General features: G+C 42.3%; 1 protein-coding gene across 2 annotated transcripts in view; it reads right to left on the bottom strand.

The window, feature by feature from the left end:
- Positions 1–25,598, bottom strand: part of SLC41A2 (solute carrier family 41 member 2) — a 129,282-nt gene that overhangs the window by 98,228 nt on the left and 5,456 nt on the right. The window contains exon 1 of one of the 2 annotated variants that reach the window (XM_069764220.1): positions 6,334–6,400. The exons of the other annotated variant lie outside the window; for it this stretch is intronic. The gene's annotated coding sequence lies outside the window, so the exon portion shown is untranslated. Of the gene's footprint in view, positions 1–6,333; positions 6,401–25,598 lie in introns of those variants that run through there. 2 annotated transcript variants of the gene reach the window in all.

Below are 25,598 nucleotides of genomic sequence, written 5' to 3'. Positions count from 1 at the left end.
AGCGTGTGACCGCTGCAGCCAATCACTGGACTCGGCAGTGATGCCAGCGAAGACAGAAGAAGGCCACTGAGCCCTAAAAGGATCTCTCAGATAGTGTCCTTTCTATGTATTATTATTATTTACTAGATGGCAGCCCGATTCTAAAGAATCGGGAGTCTAGAATCCATATATACTTTATTTATTCAAATGTAAGAATAATACAATTAATAAATAATAGTAAGAAAGAACAAAAATGGCTGCACTTACCAGCTCTTGACAATTCTTGTTATTTAAGAAATTGCTGGGCAATAATGGACAATGTCCTTATGTGGCAAATAATAGAGCAATATACCCAATGTGGCAAAGAAGAGGTTAATAAACGGCAGTCTCTCAGTATAACAGTCAGTGAATAATAGGCAGTATATGGAGAAAACACCAAACAAAAGTTCAAAATTGGTGTGAAAATGTCACTGAACCACTTCACAACTAAATATATATAGTTTTGGTAAATGGTATTATCATTTTTTTGACGAAATTCGGCAGGAGCTTGAAGAGCAACGTCTCTGGGCCCGCCTCCACGCAGTAGAAACTTGCTGTGAGGTAAAAATTCAAAAATCACACCAAAATGGCGGGCGGAGTGTGTCACAGTACGGCACGTTTCTGATTGGTCGCTCGCAGCAGGCGGCAACCAATCAGACACTGGACACTGATGACGTCACTTATCTCCGGACATTAGCTCCGGACATTAGCTCCGGACATTAGCTCCGGACAGGAAGTTGGCACAAATTGCAGGAAGTAGTATTCTAGGCAATTATATATTAGATTGTTATAGCGCCATTTATTCCATGGCGCTTTACATGTGAGGAGGGGTATACATAAAAACAAGTACAATAATGTTAAACAATACAAGTCATGACTGGTACAGGAGGAGAGAAGACCCTGCCCGCGAAGGCTCACAATCTACAATGACTTTTTTATTCTATCTAATATATAATTGCCTAGAATACTACTTCCTGCAATTTGTGCCAACTTCCTGTCCGGAGCTAATGTCCGGAGCTAATGTCCGGAGATAAGTGACGTCAACAGTGTCCAGTGTCTGATTGGTTGCCGCCTGCTGCGAGCGACCAATCAGAAACGTGCCGTACTGTGACACACTCCGCCCGCCATTTTGGTGTGATTTTTGAATTTTTACCTCACAGCAAGTTTCTACTGCGTGGAGGCGGGCCCAGTGACGTTGCTCTTCAAGCTCCTGCCGAATTTCGTCAAAAAAATGATAATACCATTTACCAAAACTATATATATTTAGTTGTGAAGTGGTTCAGTGACATTTTCACACCAATTTTGAACTTTTGTTTGGTGTTTTCTCCATATACTGCCTATTATTCACTGACTGTTATACTGAGAGACTGCCGTTTATTAACCTCTTCTTTGCCACATTGGGTATATTGCTCTATTATTTGCCACATAAGGACATTGTCCATTATTGCCCAGCAATTTCTCTGCAATATAAACTGCCTATTTATTAATATCTGCATTCCTGCAAAGAACTATTGCCTATTATTAACTGGCTATTTTCCTACTACCTGACATTGTTCTTAAGCAAAGAACCGTTGTTGTGGCATTTGCCACAACACGCAAAGTTGTCGTCTGATGTCTTTCATCCCTCCCCTCATAAGCATGTTCATGGATCCTGTGTAACTGTACCTTAAATAACAAGAATTGTCAAGAGCTGGTGAGTGCAGCCATTTTTTGTTCTTTCTTACTATTATTTATTAATTGTATTATTTTTACATTTGAATAAATAAAGTATATATGGATTCTAGACTCCCGATTCTTTAGAATCGGGCTGCCATCTAGTACACAATAAACATACTCCATACATACATATGCTCAATTTACACTCGCCAGTAATGATTATTATCAGTAACAAGCATTACTAGGATTCTCCGCCAGTCTAAACATGCTGCCAATCAGTGGTTAAACAAGCAAAACCATGGTCAGCTATAATAGGTTTATACTTTCTTATAGATGATCATTTTCGGTAGCACATTGTCCTTTATAAACAGGTCATGTGCTGCCAAGAACAATTATATTTCATCAGCACAGAACCATCCATATTAACAATTATTCTATGTGCATGGAATGGCAGTCAGCCTATCTAAAACAGGCAACTAAACAACTGCCGCCTACATTTGGCTGGTCAACGAGACGTTTTTGAAGCCATTTTTTTTTTCTGCAGAAAAAAGTTACTTTTTACTATACTCAATTGTTTTGTTTTTTTCTCCTGACAGAATTTTAGCGCCACTGCGTTTTTAATATCTGCAGTAAGTCTCTTCTTTCAGCTTTTTTGCAGCGTTCTTCCACCCATAGAAAACAATGACAAAGTGTAAAAAGGCAGCAAGCTGGTTTTGCTGTCTTTTTGCTGCATTTTTCGCTGCTATTGATGAATAAAACTGACTTTATTAAACATGCAATGGCCGGGTAAAAAAAAAAAAAACGCAGCACAAATGCGCCAAAAAAAAAAAAAAAAAAAAAAAACATTTCCAAAAATTGTATTTTGAACACTATATTTTACTGCAGGTTTTGGTTGTAAAAAAAACAAATGCTGCAAAAACGCTGTGTGTGAATGTAGCCTAAATATATAGTTATTATCTTTTATACAAACGCCTCATGCTTTAGAAAACCAGTAGTGAAAGACCAAATATTATGTAAATAAAGTTTAAAAACAATACAGGTAAATTTTGTACTAAATTTTGGTAAATCTTTTTCTGCCTTGATAATGCTTCATTGTATAATCTCATTTTCTGATATATTCTAAGATGTCTACGGAAATATGCTACATGCAATGTAAGAACATCAAGGATGATTGATTACTAGTGATGAGTGAGTGTACTCGTTGCTCGGTTGATCTCCGAGTATTTGTAAGTGCTGGGAGAATTAGTTTTCCTCACCTCAGCTGAATTATTTGCGGCTGCTAGACAGGCTGAACACATGTAGGTATTCCCTAGCAACCAGGCCACCCCCACATGTACTCAGGCTGGCTAGTAGCCGTAAATCATTCAGCTGAGGTGACAAAAACTAAATCTCCGAACACTTACAAATACTCGGAGACCACCCGAGCAACGAGTACACTCACTCACCACTATTGATTACATCTAAAGTATATAGTAAGACTGAAAATTACACTGGATCTGACAAATAAGATCAAGATGAACACAAATAACAAGGGTAGTTTCCAATAAAAGCAAACAGATCTGAAAACGGCATAGCTTGCAGATGGAGAATATTTAAAAAAATTCTATTTATGCTCTCTTTTTATGTTTGAGCAGATCCTCTTTATAATTGTCTAAGGGTCACTTCCGTCTGTCTGTCACGGATATTCATTGGTCACGGCCTCTGCCTGTCATGGAAATCCAAGTCGCTGATTGGTCGTGGCAAAACGCCCATGACCATTGCCACGACCAATCAGCGACGGGCACAGTCCGGCGGCAAAATGGCCGCTCCTTCCTCCCCGCAGTCAGTGCCCGCTCCATACTCCCCTCCAGTCAGCCCTCACACAGGGTTAATGGACCGCGTTATGCGACGGTGTAACGCACTCCATTAATGCTGCTATTAACCCTGTGTGACCAACGTTTTACTATTGATGCTGTGTATGCAGCATCAATAGTAAAACGATCTAATGTTAAAAATAATAAGAATAATAAAAAAAAGGTTATTCTCACCCTCCGACGTGGCGTGCTGTCCTCGGCAGTGCAAGCGGCAGGTTCCAGTGCCAAGGAAACTATGCGAGAAGGACCTTCCATGGTGTCACGGTCATGTGACGTCATCACAGGTCCTGCGCTCATACCAACCCTGGGACCGGAAGCTGCCGCGTGCACCGCACACAGGCGCCAGGACTACAAGGGGCCTTCGGATGGTATTTGTTTATTTTTTATTTTAAGTCTTTTTTAACCACGCATATGGTGCCCGCATTGCTATATACTAAGTGGGCTGTGTTACATACTGCGTGGGCTGCGTTATATACTACATTGCTGCTATGTACTATGTGGGCAGTGTTATATACTATGTGGGCTGCGTTATATACTGTGTGGGCTGCGCTATATACTGCATGGCTGCTATATACTACGTGGCCAGTGTTATATACTATGTGGGCAATGTTATATACTGCGTGGGCTGTGTTATATACTGTTTAGGCAGTGTTATATACTACGTGGCCACTGTTATATACTGCGTGGCCTGTATTAACGCATCGGCTATTAAAGAATATGTCGTGGCCTGTGCTATATACTATGTGGCTGCTATATACATACATATTCTAGAATACCCGATGCGTTAGAATCGGGCCACCATCTAGTCTGACATATCTACAGTACAGACCAAAAATTTGGACACATCTTCTCATTTAAAGATTTTTCTGTATTTTCATGACTATGAAAATTGTAAATTCACACTGAAGGCATCAAAACTATGAATTAACACATGTGGAATTATATACTTAACAAAAAAGTGTGAAACAACTGAAAATATGTCTTATATTCTAGGTTCTTCAAAGTAGCCACCTTTTGCTTTCATGACTGCTTTGCACACTCTTGGCATTCTCTTCATGAGCTTCAAGAGGTAGTCACCGGAAATGGTTTTCACTTCACAGGTGTGCCCTGTCAGGTTTAATAAGTGGGATTTCTTGCCTTATAAATGGGGTTGGGACCATCAGTTGTGTTGAGCAGAAGTCTGGTGGATACACAGCTGATAGTCCTACTGAATAGACTGATAGAATTTGTATTATGGCAAGAAAAAAGTAGCTAAGTAAAGAAAAACAAGTGGCCATCATTACTTTAAGAAACGAAGGTCAGTCAGTCCAAAAATTTGAGAAAACTTTGAAAGTGTCCCAAAGTGCAGTTGCAAAAACCATCAAGCGCTACAAAGAAACTGGCTCACATGAGGACCTCCCCAGGAAAGGAAGACGAAGAGTCATCTCTGCTTCTGAGGATAAGTTTATCCAAGTCACCAGGCTCAGAAATCGCAGGTTAACAGCAGTTCAGATTAGAGACCAGGTCAATGCCACACAGAGTTCTAGCAGCAGACACATCTCTACAACAACTGTTAAGAGGAGACTTTGTGCAGCAGGCCTTCATGGTAAAATAGCTGCTAGGAAACCACTGCTAAGGACAGGCAACAAGCAGAAGAGACTTGTTTGGGCTAATGAACACAAGGAATGGACATTAGACCAGTGGAAATCTGTGCTTTGGTCTGATGAGTCCAAATTTGAGATCTTTGGTTCCAACCACCGTGTCTTTGTGCGACGCAGAAAAGGTGAACGGATGGACTCTACATGCCTGGCTCCCACCGTGAAGCATGGAGGAGGAGGTGTGATGGTGTGGGGGTGCTTTGCTGTTGACACTGTTGTGGACGTATTCAAAATTGAAGGCATACTGAACCAGCATGGCTACCACAGCATCTTGCAGCGGCATATCATTCCATCCAGGTGACCTGGCCTCCACAGTAACCAGACCTGAACCCAATCGAGATGGTTTGGGGTGAGCTGGACTGCAGAGTGAAGGCAAAAGGGCCAACAAGTGCTAAGCATCTCTGGGAACTCCTTCAAGATTGTTGGAAGACCAGTTCCTGTGGCTACCTCTTGAAGCTCATCAAGAGAATGCCAAGAGTGTGCAAAGCAGTCATCAAAGCAAAAGGTGGCTACTTTGAAGAACCTAGAATATGAGATATATTTTCAGTTGGTTCACACTTTTTTGTTAAGTATATAATTCCACAGTTTTGATGCCTTCAGTGTGAATTTACAATTTTCATAGTCATGAAAATGCAGAAAAATCTTTAAATGAGAAGGTGTGTCCAAACTTTTGGTCTGTACTGTATGTATCATGGTCCGTGTACAGACCAGCCGAGGATCTCCTGACCCCCAACTCAACAGCCCAAAAGGTCAGGAGACCAGCATACTGCTTTTGTTTTTTATTTCCATTATTAGAATTTTTGCGATCACCGATAACTATGCTTGTTGTAAAGATGTACGAAAAATATAAAAACAGTAGGACGGGTATAGACCAATCATTTCAGCTTTCAAACAAGCTTTAAAAAACAAACAAAGATCTATAAATCTATATTTAATTAGTGAATACCACGAGAATAAAAAAAAAAAAAGTGTAAAAATATGTAGCAAGGGAATTAGGAGGAGAGGATATAAGGAGGTGTCAGGTGGTAATTGCGGAAGGTGTATGTCGCTCAGGTATGGTATAAATGTACAACTAGTAACCACAATATAAGTAGGAATTGCAAACAGATAACCACAGGCGTAGTAAACAGAAACATTAACACAAGAAAATTATCTCAAAAGGCACCTACCTAGGTGTAAATGCCACCACGTACCAGAAGCATTGCCAAAAATATTAAAGTACTCCAGTAGAGAGAATGCATACGCTACATGTACAGCAAGGAGAACAGTGAAACCTTGCACTCTATGCATCCACATACGGTAAGCAATTCCCCCATGACCTATAATAACAATCAGTCTATAAGGAACTGATGTCAATGACAGGAATCATTTTCCAAAGTCCAAGTTATGTTACAACACAGTGCTGCGCCACTACTGTGTTTTCTCTTTTTAAATCATTATGATCACCCAAAACATCCATCCAGATTTAAAAAGAGAAAACACAGTAGTTTGACAATAAATGGCTTCACCCAACCACTAACCATGAGTGGAGAAAAAGTTTTGGTGTTATCATTCACATTCTCTGAAAAAGGCCAAGAAAGCAAAAACTAGGCCGGGGTATGTAAACTTTTGAGCACAACTGTATATCAAAATAGGCAGAGGTGGACATACTACATTTGCAGCCAGTTAAACTGCACAAGGACCAAGAGAGGACAGGGGCCCATTCACTTAACAGGGCTGTCCTCTACTAATAAAAATAGGCTTCAGGAAGTTACTTTTTTATTTTTTAACAAATCTCATTCACTTTAACAAGACCATAAAATGCTGCATTCTTTAGCGATTAACACAAGGAAAAAATTTGGGAAAACACGGCAAACATGCAACATGTCAATATACCTTTTGTGTTCTGGGTCTAGGTTTGGAGCAACTTTCTTATTATAAGAAAATTTTAATAAACCCATAAAATGATGCCTGTATTCTGATAAAGTCATAAAAGGAAGGTAATATATACAGTCACGAAACAAATTAAGCACATTCTCTTTGAATTCTATGGTTTTACATATCAGGGCATAAGGAAAAACACTAGAATTTGGGTGTTAAAATTCCTTAAATATAACTCAGATGAATAGGTCAAAATGCAGATACAGTGTGTGAAACTAAGGTTCACCACACGAATCCACAGCTCATTGAACCACCTTCAGCAGCAATAACTTGAAGTATCACTTTCATCATGAGTATACCCGTGTCTCTTTTCCGGGACAAATTTAGGCCACGTTTCATTATTTGCTTAAAAGGATTGTTCAGTGAAGATACGTTACTTATCACCTATCTACACCATTATTTTCTTTTTCAGACATTCTGATGTAGATTTGCTGTTGTGCTTGAGATCATTGTTCTGTTGCATGACCCAATTTCAGCCAAGCTTAGGCTTTTGGATAGATGACCTCACATTTTCTCCAGAATACTTTAGTATAGAGAGGAGCACATACATGGTCAACTCAATGACTGCAAGATGCCCAAGTCCTGTGGCTGCAAAATAAGCCCAATCAACCCCTCTTCTTGCTTGACAGTCAATGTAAGGCGTTTGTGCTGTTATGTCGTGCAGAGCATTATGACCAAACATCTCCACTTTGGTCTCATCTGTTCAAAGAATATTATTCCACAAGTCTTGTGGTTTGATCAGGTGCAACTTTACAAACTTTAACCATGCTGCCATGTTCTTTTTAGAATTAAGCGGCTTTTTATTAGCAACCATGAATGTTTACCACTGGTGAATAATTTTTCCTACTGAAGAATGATAGATTCTAAATTGTTTTAAAATGGCTTTATAACTCTTCCCAGAATTATGGTCAGCAACAACTGTTTCTTTAAGATCATTGCTGAGGTCTTTACTTCTTGTCACTGTGTTAACACGTCTGAATGCTTAAGACCAGTAAACCTCTAAAACTTCTGCTTTTATGAAGGTAGTTACACTTTCTGATGACAATTTAAAGGGGTTGTCTACTACAACTACCCCTTCTCAATCACCATTTTCCCCTCTTTATAAAATAATAACAGCAATACCCATCTCCAGAGTGAGTGCCGTTCCAGTGGTGTTGGCACTGACTCTGATCTTGTGTCACTTGAGCCCTGCAGCCAATCAGCGGCCGCTTCTTTCTCCCCTCCTTCGGACATAACTGACATCCGGAGGGAATTAGAGCTGCGGTTGCTCTCTCACTTCCTCCGGATATTCAATTTGTCTGAGGAAGTGGAAAGAGAACCGGCCACTGATTGGCGCAGGGATCAATGTCATGCCAGCCCCGTTTTTATTTTATAAGGGTGGAAGATGGTGACTGAAAAGAGGTTGTCCGAAGAGTAGACAACCGCTTTAATAAAAATACCGTTATGTATCGGAAAGTTGTATTTACCTAATTTTGTGACCTACCTTCAAAAGGCCCAGATAATTATTTTATTATGTACAGATACATAAAACCATAGAATTCAAAGAGGTTGTACCTACCTTTTCTCTTGACTGTACACATAAAAATATGCATGGGAATATGTGTATACACGCACACATACATTATATATTATATATGCACACACACACACACACACACACACACAAATGAACATATCCATGCATCGAAAAGAATTCATAAAACTTTAAAAAAACGTAAACCTGCATGATGTATTCTTACCTAATCTTCAGCACTTTTCCTCCAGACACAGTCAAACCCCCAAACCCCTGAAGTATTGCATCTTGCAACATATTTCAGCTAAACAAGGAAAGAATAGGATTGTTGGATCCGTCAAGCCTTAAGTCCGGCGCACTAGTAAGACATGTCCTTCTCCAGCAAATCTCAAATCAGATGCAATGTTCCTGACCGACAGGTTATTCATGTTCAGGTTTTTGCTGGTTACTCAGGTAAATAGCATACGTTTTTTTGTTTTTTAAATAATGAATTTGCATTAAGGCTAAAGTATTATTGTATAGGTATAAATATATTCATAAGGATGCCACTACTTTAAACAATTAATTCAGAATATATGGGGCTCCTGTATTAAAAAGGTGGTGGTAACTTCCTGCCTGTTCGACGACTCTACGGCTTCCATGACGTCCCATCGACAGAACAGCTGCTTTTCTTCTACTCTGCTAACATGGCGTGACTGCAGATGTCATGCTGATTGACAGCAGGCTCACCTCTGCGTAACTGCGGGGAGCTGGCAGTCAATCAACATCGGCGGTCAATGTCGGCAGTGATGACCCTTCAGACGAGCAGCCCACAAGAGGAGCAGTTGCTCTGTTGACGTGAGGCGGTAAGAGATAATTGCAGGGTTAATAGTAAAGTAAGCTGCATGTACGTCTTTGTATGTTGGCATATGGGCCTACTGCACGTCCATAAGTATGTTGGCCTACAGGCGTACAACATGTCTAAAAATATGTTGGCCTATATTCAAAAACAGGAAAAAGCCGTAAAACCAGAATTCCTTACCACATAATATATTTGTGTGGTAAATTGTTCAAGGAAAAAACAGCAGCGTTCTCCAAGGTTTGTCAGTATTCATTTACTTAAAGGGGTTGTCCGTTTTAAAAAAGGGTCATGCCGAAATAGATGGCAAAAGACCATAGAGACCAATTATTGGCTGCAATACCACAGTTGCAGCTTGTCAGCAAAGAACTCCAGGGGGGCAGCCGAGAGTCCACATTTCTCTTAGATGTGATTTTGCAGTATGCAATAAAATTAAAGAGCTTTTCTTACTAAATAGGGTAAGTGATAAATGTATAATCTCTGGGGTCTGATTACTGGAACCTAAACCATCCACAGAGCAGAAGTCCCAATGTCCTAGTGTGAATGAAGCGGTAGTGCGAATGATTGACTGCTGCACGATTCACTTATCTGGAACTGTCCGATGGACCACTGTAGCTCCATCAGACCTACCAAGGTGAAAGGAGAAGTCAGTCTGACAGTCCTACAGAAGTGAATGGAGTGGTCTGTTCACATTTGCAGACTCAGGAAGACAGACTCTTGCGATAGGTAGGGGTCCTAACAGACCCCCAATTATTAAACATCCCCTAACCAGTGGAGAGAGGATAATGTAATTAGAGGGGAAAACCCTTTAATGACCTTCCATAATGACCCAACAGTAATTTATAGGGTTGAGATACAATCATGTAATGGAGCTGATCTGCAGTACTCAGCAGACGCTGCTACATGCTAATTTCAATGTTTCTATATGACCTGAGCTGTTGACTAATGCTTTTGTTTTCCTTTTTATTAATATTGTTTCCCATGTGATAAAATTGATAAGACAGCCTTGGTCTTCAAATCAGTATGATTACAGCTATACAATATTTGGGTATTTTTTATGTTTTGCTATATTTGCATACTAAATACAATTTTATAAAAAAAAGTTTTTGCATCGCTATATTCTGAAAGCTATTACTTATTTTCCAGCTGACAAGGGTTTTTATGGGTCAAGATGACATTTTCAGTATTATCATGGTTATTTACATACCCCTTTTTTATAACCATTTCTTCCACTTTTTGTTCGACTGTATGATGAAAAAAACGACAGCATTCAGGTCATCTTTCTCATCCTTTCAGTGACAGGTTAAAAGTCCCCTCCCACCACCACCCTTAAAGGTACCGTCACGCTGAACAATATCGTTAACGATTTCGTTGCTTTTTGTGACGTAGCAACGATATCGTTAACAAAATCGTTATGTGTGACAGCGACCAACGATCAGGCCCCTGCTGGGAGATCGTTGGTCACTGGGGAAAGTCCAGCACTTTATTTTGTCGCTGGATCTCCCGCTGACATCGCTGGATCGGCATGTGTGATGCCGATCCAGCGATGGCTTCACTGGTAACCAGGGTAAACATCGGGTTACTAAGCGCAGGGCCGCGCTTAGTAACCAGATGTTTACCCTGGTAACCGTTGTAAATGTAAAAAAAACAAACACTATATACTTACATTCCCGGTGTCTGGTCATGTCCCTCGCCGTCAGCTTCCCTGCACTGTGTCAGCGCTGGCCGGCCGTAAAGCACGCTGTGCAACGGTGACGTCACCACTGTACTTTACGGTCGGCGCTCAGTCAGTGCGGGAAGCTGAAGGCGAGGGACATGACCAGACACCGGGAATGTAAGTATGTAGTGTTTTGTTTTTTTACATTTACAACGGTAACCAGGGTAAACATCGGGTTACTAAGCGCGGCCCTGCGCTTAGTAACCCGATGTTTACCCTGGTTACCCGGGGACTTCGGCATCGTTGGTCGCTGGAGAGCTGTCTGTGTGACAGCTCTCCAGCGACCAAACAGCGACGCTGCAGCGATCAACATCGTTGTCGGTATCGCTGCAGCGTCGCTTAGTGTGACGGTACCTTAAGTCCTGTCCCTGTGAGGATAGGAACGACGAGAGAAGAGCTGAAGCAAGTACAAGGTTGACGTACCTGCCCAGCCTCTTCCTTCCCGTTGTCAAGCGGTCTGTGGCCAACACCCACCCAGCCATAAAGGGAATCTGTCACCCCATTTTTGGCCTATAAGCTAAGGCCACTGCCATCAGGGGCTTATCTATACCATTCTGTAATGCTGTAGATAAGCCCCCAATGTAACCTGAAAGATAAGAAAAACAAGTTAGATTATACTTACCCAGGGGTGGTCCCAGTGCAGTGCGGTCCGGTCCGATAGGCGTCGCGGTCCGGGCCCAGCGCCTCCCATCTTCATGCGATGATGTCGTCTTCTTTGCTTCCTGCCGTGGCTCCGGCGCAGGTGTACTTTATCTTCCCTGTTGAGGGCAGAGTAAAGTACTGCAGTGCGCCGGCGCTGGGCCTCTCTGACCTTTCCCGGCTTGAAACCCTTGGTGAGGAAATCTGTCCCACCATGGGATCTGAACTTGGTACTTAACGCATTATGAAAACATCAGTACAAGTCGGTGTAAATATTAGCAGGTTTTCTTTTAAGATTTCTTTTTTTGGTGGCCATTACCTCGGCTAAGAGTATAGGAGAATTACAGGCTCTATCTATCAAGGTTCCATATCATCAGATCTTTCAGGACCGAATAGTCTTCAAGTTTGACTCGACCTTCCTTCCAAAAGTAGTGTCTACCTTAAATATGAACCAGGAGGTTGTCCTGCCTTCATTTGACCAGCATCCTAAAAATCATACGGAGCGGGTTTTTACACTCTCTAGATGTCAGTCTGGCAGTTATTCATTACCTTCAGGCTACTAGGGATTGGAGATCGGATCCAAATTAATTTATCCAATATGGGGGAAGTAATAAGGCGAAGAAGGCAGCTAAGTCTACAATAGCAAGGTGGATTAGAGCCGCGATCGGTCTGGTGTACGAATCAGGAGACAAATCACAATCGGAAATGTTAAAGGCCCATTCGATTAAAACAGTCTCCACTTCCTGGGCAGAAAGGTGGGGAGCTTCAGTGGATCAGATCTGTAGGGCCCCAATGTGGTCCAGCCTACAAGTTAGATGTGGTCTCGGGGCAGCTGGTTCTTCATGCAGTTGTTCTGGCCTAGCGCCCTACTCTGGTATTCTCCTGGGTACTGTCAGGAGGGACGACCTGGAAAATGGTAATTAGACCTACCGGTGATTGTATTTAGTTCCCTCCCCTTTTGGGAAAAGCTCTATACTTATGTGATTTAACGTTTGTATATAAAGAATGTTCAATAAAATATTGTTGCATCCATCCTGGTGTGCTACTTGGAAAAAAAAAAACTGATGGATGGTGGTGGGAAGGGTCTTTTAAACTCACGTGCGTTTCCTGCCCCAGAAAGGATAAGAAGGACGACCTCCTGGGTGCTGTCAACAGGCACAACCTGAAAGACATTACTAAATATACACACCGTAAGGTACCTCATGGTCACCGAAGAGAGCTGGGCGTGTCTTCCTAGGCAGGGCAAACACAGCATTCCGCAATGCACACTGCTGGGGACAAGGCACACTGGGTCACTCATATCACATACATATGTTGTGTGTCAGAGAGACTCAGACAAGACGGCCAGTGGTGCCTCACCTCACCTGCTGCTTTAGCTTCTTCATAAACTGCAGCGCCAGCCAACTCGACATCACATGAGCAGAGCCCGGAGACACAGGCAGAGGCTGGAGGGGCGAAGCCCAGCGCTAGAGTGTGAGAATATGAGCATAGCCAGCGCAGGCGCAAGCTCCTCTCACTGACCCTGCCGGGACCAGTGCAAGGAGGGCACCACCAAAAAGACAATAAACACTAAATGATGGATGGGATCACCTGCAGCATGTTATTTGTGCAATAAAAAAAAAAGAAAAGATAAATGCTGAAAAATAGGGATCACCAAAAATAAAGATAAACAAAGTTTTATTTAATAATCAACAATGCAAACAAAAAACAGTATTAAAATAAAAACTGGTAAGTACACCATGTCATGCCCATAATACGGCAGTAACACTCCTCCAAAAAACTGTTCACAGCTTTAAGGTGCTGGTGTTTGCTTGGAAGTATGATGTCCTGGGAGCCCCGTGTGGGAGCGCGGTTGTGCACTAAAGCTGTGTAAATCTGAAATACAGATCAGGTGGCAAACAAAAGTCAATCCTAGCGTTGTTTGAAAAAGACCTGGACCGTGTCGAAATGTCACACGCTACTTGATTTTTTTGCCAATCACAAAATATTTTTTTTCTTCTTGATTGTCCTCCCTCCTTATGTACCTGTGTGCCTTGTTAATGCTCACGTTTAAAGGGAACCTTTCACCCCGTTTTTTGAGATTGAGCTATAAATACTGTTAAATAGGGCCTGCGCTGTGCGTTACTATAGTGTATGTAGTGTACCCTGATTCCCCATGTATGCTGAGAAATACATTACCAAAGTCGCCGTTTTCGCCTGTCAATCAGGCTGGTCTGGTCAGGTGGGCGTGTTCACAGCGCTCTTTTCTTCCCCAGCTTTCCGTTGGTGGCGTAGTGGTGTGCGCATGTCCAGAGTTCCGACTTCCCTGCGCCCACGTGAAGACACAGCGCGCGATCTGCGCTGTAATCCCTTGCATCGGTGGGGGCGGCCATCTTCCTGGGGCCGCGCGTGCGCAGATGGAGTGCTCTGCTGCACGGGGCTTCAGGAAAATGGCCGCGGGATGCCGCGCGTGCGCATTAGAGATCGCGGCGGCCATTTTCCCAAAGCCGAGATGCAAACTCGGCTTTGGGAAAATGGCCGCCGCGATCTCTAATGCGCACGCGCGGCATCCCGCGGCCATTTTCCTGAAGCCCCGTGCAGCAGAGCACTCCATCTGCGCATGCGCGGCCCCAGGAAGATGGCCGCCCCCACCGATGCAAGGGATTACAGCGCAGATCGCGCGCTGTGTCTTCACGTGGACGCAGGGAAGTCGGAACTCTGGACATGCGCACACCACTACGCCACCAACGGAAAGCTGGGGAAGAAAAGAGCGCTGTGAACACGCCCACCTGACCAGACCAGCCTGATTGACAGGCGAAAACGGCGACTTTGGTAATGTATTTCTCAGCATACATGGGGAATCAGGGTACACTACATACACTATAGTAACGCACAGCGCAGGCCCTATTTAACAGTATTTATAGCTCAATCTCAAAAAACGGGGTGACAGGTTCCCTTTAATGTATTTGTCTATATTTGCCCCCTTTTCACATGTAAAGCGCCATGGACTAAATGGCACTATAATAATAATAATAATAATAATAATAATAATAATAAATAATTGGTGTAAAATTTACATAAGTTAAATCAAATATTTTTGCAAATGACCGAGAGTTCGGCTGATTTAACTCTTAAACAGTGGAGAAAAAAAGCAGTCAGCCATCAATTGTGCAAGTTCTCCCACTTAAGGCTGCCGTCACACTAGCAGTATTTGGTCAGTATTTTACATCAGTATTTGTAAGCCAAAACCAGGAGTGGAACAAATAGAGGAGAAGTATAATAGAAACATATTCACCACTTCTGTATTTATCACCCACTCCTGGTTCTGGCTTACAAATACTGATGTAAAATACTGAACAAATACTGCTAGTGTGACGGCAGCCTAAAAAGACGAGAGAGGCCTGTAATTGACATCACAGGTAGACCACAACTATGAGAAACAAAATGAGAAAACAAATCCAGAAAATCATCTTATCCGATTTGGCAAGATTTATTTGGCAAATTATGGTGGAAATTAAGTATTTGGTCATTAGCAAAAGTTAATCTCAATACTTTGTAATATATCCTTTGTTGGCAATGACAGAGGTCAAATGTTTTCTGTTAGTCTTCACAAGGTTGGCACACACTGTTGGCGGTATATTGGCCCATTCCTTCATGCAGATCTCCTGTAGAGCAGTGATGTTTTGGGCCTGTCTCTGGGCAACACGGACTTTCAACTCCCTCCAAAGGTTTTCTATTGGGTTGAGATTTGGAGACTGGCTAGGCCATTCCAGGACCTTCATATGCTTCGTACGAAGCCACTCCTTCGTTGCCATGGTCTTTATTATTAATGGAAAAATAAATCTAAACCTACAGGTCCCTGTGTGAAAAAAGTTATTGCCCTGCCCCCTTAAAACATAAACCACAGTTAAGTTATCATTTCTTTGGGAAACCGAGTTCAAATTCTCTAGCCACAGCCAGGCCTGATTACTGCCACACCTATTGTCAATCAAGAAATCACTTAAATAGGATCTGCCTGACAAAGTGAAGTAGACCAAAAGATCCTCAAAAGCTAAACATCATGTTGTGATCCGAAATTCTGGAAAAAGAAACAAAGTAATTGAGATATATCAGTCTGGAAAAGGTTATAATGCCTTTTCTAAAGCTTTGGGACTCCAGAGAACCACAGAGAGGGCCATTATCAACAAATGGCAAAAACATGAAACAGTGGTGAACCTGTCCAGGAGTGGACGGCCAACCAAAATTACCCCAAGAGCGCAGCAACGACTCATCCAAGAGGTCACAAAAGACCCAACATCCAAAAAACTGCAGGCGTCACTTGCCTCAGTTATGGTTAGTGTTCATGACTCCACCATAAGAAAGAGACTTGGCAAAATGGCCTGCATGGCAGAGTTTCAAGATGAAAACCACTGCTGAGCAATAATGGTCATCTCAGTTTTGGGAGAAAATATCTCGATGATCCGCAAGACTTTTGGGAGTATACTCTGTGGATAAACGAGACAAAGGTTGAACTTTTTCGAAGGTGTATGTCCCATTACATCTGGCGCAGAAGTAACACAGCATTTAAGGAACATCATACCAACAGTAAAATATGGCGGTGGTAGACAGTCTGGGGTTGCTGGAAGACCTGCTGTGGTAAATGGAACCATGAATTCTGCTGTCTACCAAAAAATCCTGAAGGAGAATGTCTGGCCATCTGTTTGTGACAAGTCAAAGTCCTGACCGTAATCCGATTGACATGCTGTGCCATGAGCTTAAAAAGGTGGCTCATGGTTAGAAACCCTCCAATATGACTGAATTACAACAGTTCTGCAAAGATGAGTGGGCCAAAATTCCTCCAGATCACTGTAAAAGACTCATTGCCAGCTACCGCAAATGCTTGACTGCAGTTGTTATGGGTGGACTAACCAATTATTAGGTTTAGAAGGCAATCACTTTTCACACAGAACCCCGTAGCTTTGGATTTCTTTTTCCCTTAATAATAAAGACCTTCATTTAAAAACTGCATTTTGTGTTTACTTGTGTTATCTTTGTCTAATATTTAAATTTGTTGGTTGATCTGAAACATTTAAGTGTGGAAAACAAGGAAAAGACTAGGAAATCAAGAAGGGGGCAAACACTTTTTCACACAACTGTATATACAAGGATGAGGGACAGATATACCAGGATGAAAGATGCATACAATTTATTTAGAATGGAGGGGGTTCCAAATCTTGCATCGGGGCCCATTAGAATATAGTTAAGCCACTGACTGCCATTACTACCTATTGTGGTTGGCATTCCACAGTCTGACTGCTCTAACTGTAAAGAACTCTTTCCTATTTAGCTGTCAGAATTGCATTTCTTCCACCAGTAATGGGTGCCCCCTTGTCCTAAGTATGGTCCTTGGAAGGAGTAAGCCATGTGGTAGTCCTTTGTACTGAATACACATGTATTTAACCATGAAAATGAGATCCCCTCTGAGACGTCTTTTTTCAAAGCTAAACAAGCCCCACTTTTCCACTCTCTCATCATATGAAAAGCCTTCCATCCCTTGTAATAATCTAGTTGCCATGTTTGAACTTTTCTGAATATCCTTTTTTAAATGTGGAGCCAAAAACTGGATCCTATATTCTAGATGTGGTCTCACAAGTGATTTATATTATGCAAATACAAATAGTGGTAGGACAAAGTATGCAGAAGTTAAGTCAGTTACCAGCCAAGATTAAAGGACAGGCTTGTGGGGGAAGGGCTGCCATATGGGAGGACACTCTGTTCCTTGACTTCTCCCCACACAATATGTACTTGTGACCTCCCCTGAAAAAAAAAAAAAAATAGGCCATGCTTTACACGAGCACTTAACCCATTGGGGTCACTCTCCCCATGCCCCCTGGACTGGTCCTAACTCTACGCCCCTTGTAGCTAGCAGCTAAAACTTCAAAACCTAAGATGGGTGATAACTCCTTAATGGACTGTCCTATGGAGGCGGTTTTGGAGCCATTGGATCTGGCCAGGCCCCAGCGATATGTTAAAATCAAACATGGCTATGCTACCTGGCTCCTACTAGCCATTCTATGTATCCCCCCCTGAGGTGCTAGAATGGATCAAGGACCCTGAAAGGCGTTCATCCCATTCCAGAGATTACAAAAATGTAACCGGTGTGTAGCTAGAACATACGATAAATCCATATTCTCATTATGAAACTCTAGCTGACTGAATAAAACAGCTGCACTGCATGCACTCAACAGGAGGTCTTCCAGTATGAGTTTGGAAACTAGCTAGTGTGGCTGGAACACCCGCTGAGCCTGGTGTCCTGTTACAGCTATACATGCATTCAGGAGGATTGTAAGCTGCCATTAAATCCCCCCCATCCTTCACAGAGACGCTCAGGTCCCGGCAGCTTCCTCTGCTTCCCAGCACCTATCACATAGATCAGTGTTGGGCAGGAGAAGGCATAGCAATTCTCTTGGTGATTGGGAAGAACACAGACTATAGGATGCACACACATTTTAGCAAGATTTTTTCATAATAAAAATTGTTATTTTTACATACGTTTTTGTAGCATTAGATGCTTCAGTTTTTGTTTCTTTTTGATATGTTATGTGTAGGGAAGCAGAAGGTACAATCCTGGATGACAGGTATGAGTCACTGACGTGCTTGGCTTTGGTGATATAAGTCCAGGAAAAGAAGGCTCCAGCAAAGAAAGGTTGTTAATGGGATCAGATTTTCGGCCCAGGGATCTGGGAGTGGCCAAAGAGACCGGGTGGGAATGGTTGCTGCCATACCTCCAATCCAGCCTTTGCAGCTCCAATAAAAGGCAGTTGTATTGCCTCAGGTGTGTGGTGGGAGCTGGTGAACCCCCCAGTAAGTGTGAAGCACGCTGAGGCTAAACAAGGATCTGTGCAACCGTCGGGGTGAGACCAGATTTGCTTCACCCTTTTTGAAAAAAAGACTTTTGTTAGAATGTGTGTGCCAGAAAAAGGGCAAGTGTTTACTTTACAGAACGATGGAAGTTTATGAAGTCAATAAACCTCACTGTTTAGACACATGAACCCTGTGCCTGTGTGAACGCTGGGGCCTACCTGAGAGCGTAAATGTTACACATGTTTTAAATAAAACCGCTTTGTTTATACATCCATAATAATAATAAACATTATTGATACGGTTATGTGCAGATTACATACGTTTCCACAGTGGAAACTTATAAAAAACTCACATGAGTTCCCCCCCCCCCCCCCCCCCAAGTCTAATTCTAAAAGAAAAATCTGCACATAAAACTCACATAAGAATTTGACACGCAACGTAAAAAAATAGCATAGTGGACATGAAATTTCTACAAATCCCATCCACTTGGCAGGAACCATAAGAAGTGATAATAAGCAGCGTCAAAAACTCATTGTGGGAATTTAACTTTATAGTCCAAGAAATAGAATAAATAGGAACAAAGCTAATAAAAAATAAATATAGGTGAAATATTTCACAATTATTCGTACAAACTAGTTCCAGAGAGTAAATTGTGCTCTGCAGTCCACCCACATGGTACACAGTACAATAACCCGATTCTGGTGCAAATAAAGGCACGCCAGATAACAAAGCATCCGGTGCACAGCCAGCGCTGACACAGAACGCTCGGTCACTCATTCCCCACGTCATCTCCATTACTTACCATTGTTAGCCTATCGTATAAATCTGTATTTCACAACGCTGCACATGGACCATCTGTCATTGCTGACATCAGTCCGACATAACGATCTAATATCCTTTCTACACATGCAAGGTCCACAGTTTAGAGTAAGCCATATCATGTAAGGACAGGTTCACATGTCACCCCAATCTGTCCAAGGCATGTGGAAAAAAATGTATATACTATAGTCAAACCCCTTTAAGAATCCACTAAAGGGCATTTTCAGTTATAAAATGTCATCTCCAGTCTACAGGGCAGGTGATAGCTAGTAGATAAGTGGGTGGCCAAATATCGCCAGAGCGGGACCCTGTTTGAACGACGTGGTGGTCCTCCATACACGCTGCTGCTGCTGCTTTATTCAACGTTTAGGAGACTCATAAGGATGGTGGAGCACATTGGGATACAGGACAGAGGGCAATGGACCCCCTTTGCAATCTGTTAACTAAGGGCTCATTTCCACTTGTGAGAAAAACGGACGAGTGCAATCTGATTAAAAAATCGGATTGCACTCGGACCAATGTTATTCAATGGGTGACATCTCATCTGCGATATTTTTCTCAGCTGAAATCGGACTGAGAAAAAAAAAAATCGCAGCATGCTGCGATTCTCAAAAGAGACTCGCCAATGTAAGTCAATGGGTGCAAGAAAAAAAAAAAAATCGGACAGCACTTGCACCATGCGAGTGCTGTCCGATTTTTACACATCAGTGTCCTTTGAAAAGCCGGTAATTCAAATTCAGCGCGGTGTAAAGTAAAATCACACTGACAGGTTAGAATAGGTAGAATAAAAGTGTACACATAAAATAGGTATATATACATATGTGTCAGGGATATATATAAATATAGATAGATAGATAGATAGATAGATAGATAGATAGATAGATAGATAGATAGATAGATAGATAGATAGATAGATAGATAGATAATGCAGCGCTAGATAGCAGAAAAGCCGGTAATTCAATTGCCAGCTTTGCCATCTCCTTCCCAAACCCGGCAGGATATGAGACATGGTTTACATACAGTGAACCATTTTATTACATATTCCAGTCTACTAATGTAAGAAGTGTCTGTGTAAAATTTGGTGGATCTAGCTGTTAAAATAAAGGGTTAAATCACGGAAAAAATTGACGTGGGCTCCTGCGCAATTTTCTCCGCCAGAGTGGTAAAGCCAATGACTGAGGGCAGATACAGGTCCTTCTCAAAAAATTAGCATATAGTGTTAAATTTCATTATTTACCATAATGTACCGTAATTATTACAATTAAACTTTCATATATTATAGATTCATTATCCACCAACTGAAATTTGTCAGGTCTTTTATTGTTTTAATACTGATGATTTTGGCATACAACTCCTGATAACCCAAAAAACCTGTCTCAATAAATTAGCATATCAAGAAAAGGTTCTCTAAACGACCTATTACCCTAATCTTCTGAATCAACTAATTAACTCTAAACACATGCAAAAGATACCTGAGGCTTTTATAAACTCCCTGCCTGGTTCATTACTCAAAACCCCCATCAAGGGTAAGACTAGCGACCTGACAGATGTCAAGAAGGCCATCATTGACACCCTCAAGCAAGAGGGTAAGACCCAGAAAGAAATTTCTCAACAAATAGGCTGTTCCCAGAGTGCTGTATCAAGGCACCTCAATGGTAAGTCTGTTGGAAGGAAACAATGTGGCAGAAAACGCTGTACAACGAGAAGAGGAGACCGGACCCTGAGGAAGATTGTGGAGAAGGACCGATTCCAGACCTTGGGGAACCTGAGGAAGCAGTGGACTGAGTCTGGTGTGGAAACATCCAGAGCCACCGTGCACAGGCGTGTGCAGGAAATGGGCTACAGGTGCCACATTCCCCAGGTAAAGCCACTTTTGAGCTACAGAGAAGCAGCACTGGACTGTTGCTAAGTGGTCCCAAGTACTTTTTTCTGATGAAAGCAAATTTTGCATGTCATACGGAAATCAAGGTGCCAGAGTCTGGAGGAAGACTGGGGAGAAGGAAATGCCAAAATGCCTGAAGTCCAGTGTCAAGTACCCACAGTCTGTGATGGTGTGGGGTGCCATGTCAGCTGCTGGTGTTGGTCCACTGTGTTTCATCAAGGGCAGGGTCAATGCAGCTAGCTATCAGGAGATTTTGGAGCACTTCATGCTTCCATCGGCTGAAATGCTTTATGGAGATGAAGATTTCATTTTTCAGCACGACCTGGCACCTGCTCACAGTGCCAAAACCACTGGTAAATGGTTTACTGACCATGGTATTACTGTGCTCAATTGGCCTGCCAACTCTCCTGACCTGAACCCCACAGAGAATCTGTGGGATATTGTGAAGAGAAAGTTGAGAGACGCAAGACCCAACACTCTGGATGAGCTTAAGGCCGCTATTGAAGCATCCTGGGCCTCCATAACATCTCAGCAGTGTCACAGGCTGATTGCCTCCATGCCACGCCGCATTGAAGCAGTCATTTCTGCCAAAGGATTCCTGACCAAGTATTGAGTGCATAACTGAACATTATTATTTGATGGTTTTTTTGTTTGTTATTAAAAAACACTTTTATTTGATTGGATGGGTGAAATATGCTAATTTATTGAGACAGGTTTTTTGGGTTATCAGGAGTTGTATGCCAAAATCATCAGTATTAAAACAATAAAAGACCTGACAAATTTCAGTTGGTGGATAATGAATCTATAATATATGAAAGTTTAATTGTAATCATTACATTATGGCAAATAATGAAATTTAACACTATATGCTAATTTTTTGAGAAGGACCTGTATTAATAGCCTGGAGAGGGTCCATGGATATTGCCCCTCCCCCAGCTAAAAACATCTGCCCTCATCTGTAAGATGCGCCTATTCTGGCACTTGGCCACTCTCTTCCCACTCCCCTGTAGCGGTGGGATATGGGGTAATAAAGGGTTAATGCCACCTTGCTATTGTAAGGTGACATTAAACCAGGTTAATAATGGAGAGGCGTCAATAAGACACCTATCCATTATTAATCCAATACTAGTAAATGGTTAATAAAACACACACACATTAGGAAAAAAGTACTTTAATGAAATAAAGACACAGGGTGTTGTAATAGTATATTATACTCTTAATCCAATCGAAGACCCTTGTCACCTGAAACAAAGTTAAAATGAAAAATCAACAATATTCCATACCTTCCGCCGTTCAGTCTTGTCCCACACTGTAAATCCATCTGAAGGGGTTAAATAATTTTACAAGCAGGAGCTCTGCTAATTCAAATGTGCTCCTGTCTGTAAAATCTGGGGAATGAATGGGAAGCAGGGGAACGTAGCTACCTAGACTTGCGGTGCTGCACCCCCTGCTGGCATAACCTCATATGAACTCCAGCGTGAAAATTTTTCTGAATATTTTCTCACGCTAGAGTACATATGAGTTTATGCCAGCAGGGGGCGCAGCACCGCAAGTCTAGGTAGCTAAGTTCCCCTGCTTACATTCATTCCCCAGATTTTACAGTCAGGAGCACAGCTGCATTAGCAGAGTGTCATGTCGGACGCTATTCACACTAGGGCGTCCGACAGACAGCGGTAATTCCGCATTTGTCCACTATGCGCTCAGTGGCGCCGGCTAGATTTTATCTAGGTTGTCCGGGGTTAATCTAGCTGGTACTCGGATTGGAGGCTGGGTCACGCCCTCTGCCTTTAAATAGTTCTGCTGAACTTTGGGCGTCGCCAATTATAGCTTGTGTCTTGTGCCTGGTGATCTCGGTCTGGAGTGGTGGTCTAGGAGAAGGAATATCGTATCTGGTGGTGTATTATCCTTTGTCATATTTCTCCTTCTTATATTTGTATTTGTTTTGCCCTGTGCACATTTTCGTGTATTCCTGTGTGACTGCGACGTGGTGCATTTTTCAGTTTTCCCTGTCTGTGCTTTCTGTGGGGATTGGTGTGGTCTCTTCACTGGGTGGCGGGAGGTGGTTTCAGCTTAGTGCTGAAACAGGAGACAGGGTCAGGCCTGGCGGCCCAGACATGCCCACCTTTAGTGTAACTTCTGGGAGAGTATCAGACAGGGTTTTCCTAGCCTGAGGGACATCACAGGGGCCCGGGTAACCAGCCTTAGTCTACCCAGTACTTCCGTGACACAGAGCTCCTGCTTGTAAAATTATTTCAGATGAATTTACAGCGTGGGACAAAACTGAACAACGGAAGGTATGGAATATTGTTGATTTTTTTATTTTAACTTTGCTTCAGGTGACAAGGGTCTTCAATTGGATTGAGAGTATAATAAACTATTACAACACCCTGTGTCTTTATTTCATTAAAATACTTTTTTCCTAATGTGTGTGTGTTTTATTAACCAATTACTAGTACTGGATTAATAATGGATAGGTGTCTTATTGACGCCTCTCCATTATTAACCTGGCTTAATGTCACCTTACAATAGCAAGGTGACATTAACCCTTTATTACCCCATATCCCACCGCTACAGGGGAGTGGGAGGAGAGTGGCCAAGTGCCAGAATAGGCGCATCTTTCAGATGTGCCTTTTCTGGGGTGGCTGGGGGCAGATGTTATTAGTCGGGGGGGGGGGGGGGGGCAATACCCATGGTCCCTCTCTAGGCTATTAATATCTACCCTCAGTCATTGGCTTTACCACTTTGGCGGAGAAAATTGCACGGGAGCTCACGCCAATTTTTTCCGTGATTTAACCCTATCTTTTAACAGCTAGAGCCACCAAATTTTAGACAAAGACACTTTTTACATTAGTAGTCAGGAATATGTAATAAAATAAGGGATATGAGATGGTTTACTGTATATAAACCATGTCTCACATCCTGTCGGGTTTGTGAAGGAGATAGCAAAAGCCGGCAATTGAATTACCGGCTTTTCTGCTATCTAGCGCTGCATTATATATATATATATATATATATATATATATATATATATATATATATATATATATACAGGTCCTTCTCAAAAAATTAGCATATAGTGTTAAATTTCATTATTTACCATAATGTAATGATTACAATTAAACTTTCATATATTATAGATTCATTATCCACCAACTGAAATTTGTCAGGTCTTTTATTGTTTTAATACTGATGATTTTGGCATACAACTCCTGATAACCCAAAAAGCCTGTCTCAATAAATTAGCATATCAAGAAAAGGTTCTCAAAACGACCTATTACCCTAATCTTCTGAATCAACTAATTAACTCTAAACACATGCAAAAGATACCTGAGGCTTTTATAAACTCCCTGCCTGGTTCATTACTCAAAACCCCCATCATGGGTAAGACTAGCGACCTGACAGATGTCAAGAAGGCCATCATTGACACCCTCAAGCAAGAGGGTAAGACCCAGAAAGAAATTTCTCAACAAATAGGCTGTTCCCAGAGTGCTGTATCAAGGCACCTCAATGGTAAGTCTGTTGGAAGGAAACAATGTGGCAGAAAACGCTGTACAACGAGAAGAGGAGACCGGACCCTGAGGAAGATTGTGGAGAAGGACCGATTCCAGACCTTGGGGAACCTGAGGAAGCAGTGGACTGAGTCTGGTGTGGAAACATCCAGAGCCACCGTGCACAGGCGTGTGCAGGAAATGGGCTACAGGTGCCGCATTCCCCAGGTAAAGCCACTTTTGAACCATAAACAGCGGCAGAGGCGCCTGACCTGGGCTACAGAGAAGCAGCACTGGACTGTTGCTAAGTGGTCCCAAGTACTTTTTTCTGATGAAAGCAAATTTTGCATGTCATTCGGAAATCAAGGTGCCAGAGTCTGGAGGAAGACTGGGGAGAAGGAAATGCCAAAATGCCTGAAGTCCAGTGTCAAGTGATGGTGTGGGGTGCCATGTCAGCTGCTGGTGTTGGTCCACTGTGTTTCATCAAGGGCAGGGTCAATGCAGCTAGCTATCAGGAGATTTTGGAGCACTTCATGCTTCCATCGGCTGAAATGCTTTATGGAGATGAAGATTTCATTTTTCAGCACGACCTGGCACCTGCTCACAGTGCCAAAACCACTGGTAAATGGTTTACTGACCATGGTATTACTGTGCTCAATTGGCCTGCCAACTCTCCTGACCTGAACCCCATAGAGAATCTGTGGGATATTGTGAAGAGAAAGTTGAGAGACGCAAGACCCAACACTCTGGATGAGCTTAAGGCCGCTATTGAAGCATCCTGGGCCTCCATAACATC

Source organism: Ranitomeya imitator, chromosome 4, assembly GCF_032444005.1.
Source record: "Ranitomeya imitator isolate aRanImi1 chromosome 4, aRanImi1.pri, whole genome shotgun sequence".
NCBI classification, from domain to species: domain Eukaryota; kingdom Metazoa; phylum Chordata; class Amphibia; order Anura; family Dendrobatidae; genus Ranitomeya; species Ranitomeya imitator.
This window is presented reverse-complemented; position numbering and strand designations above follow the sequence as displayed.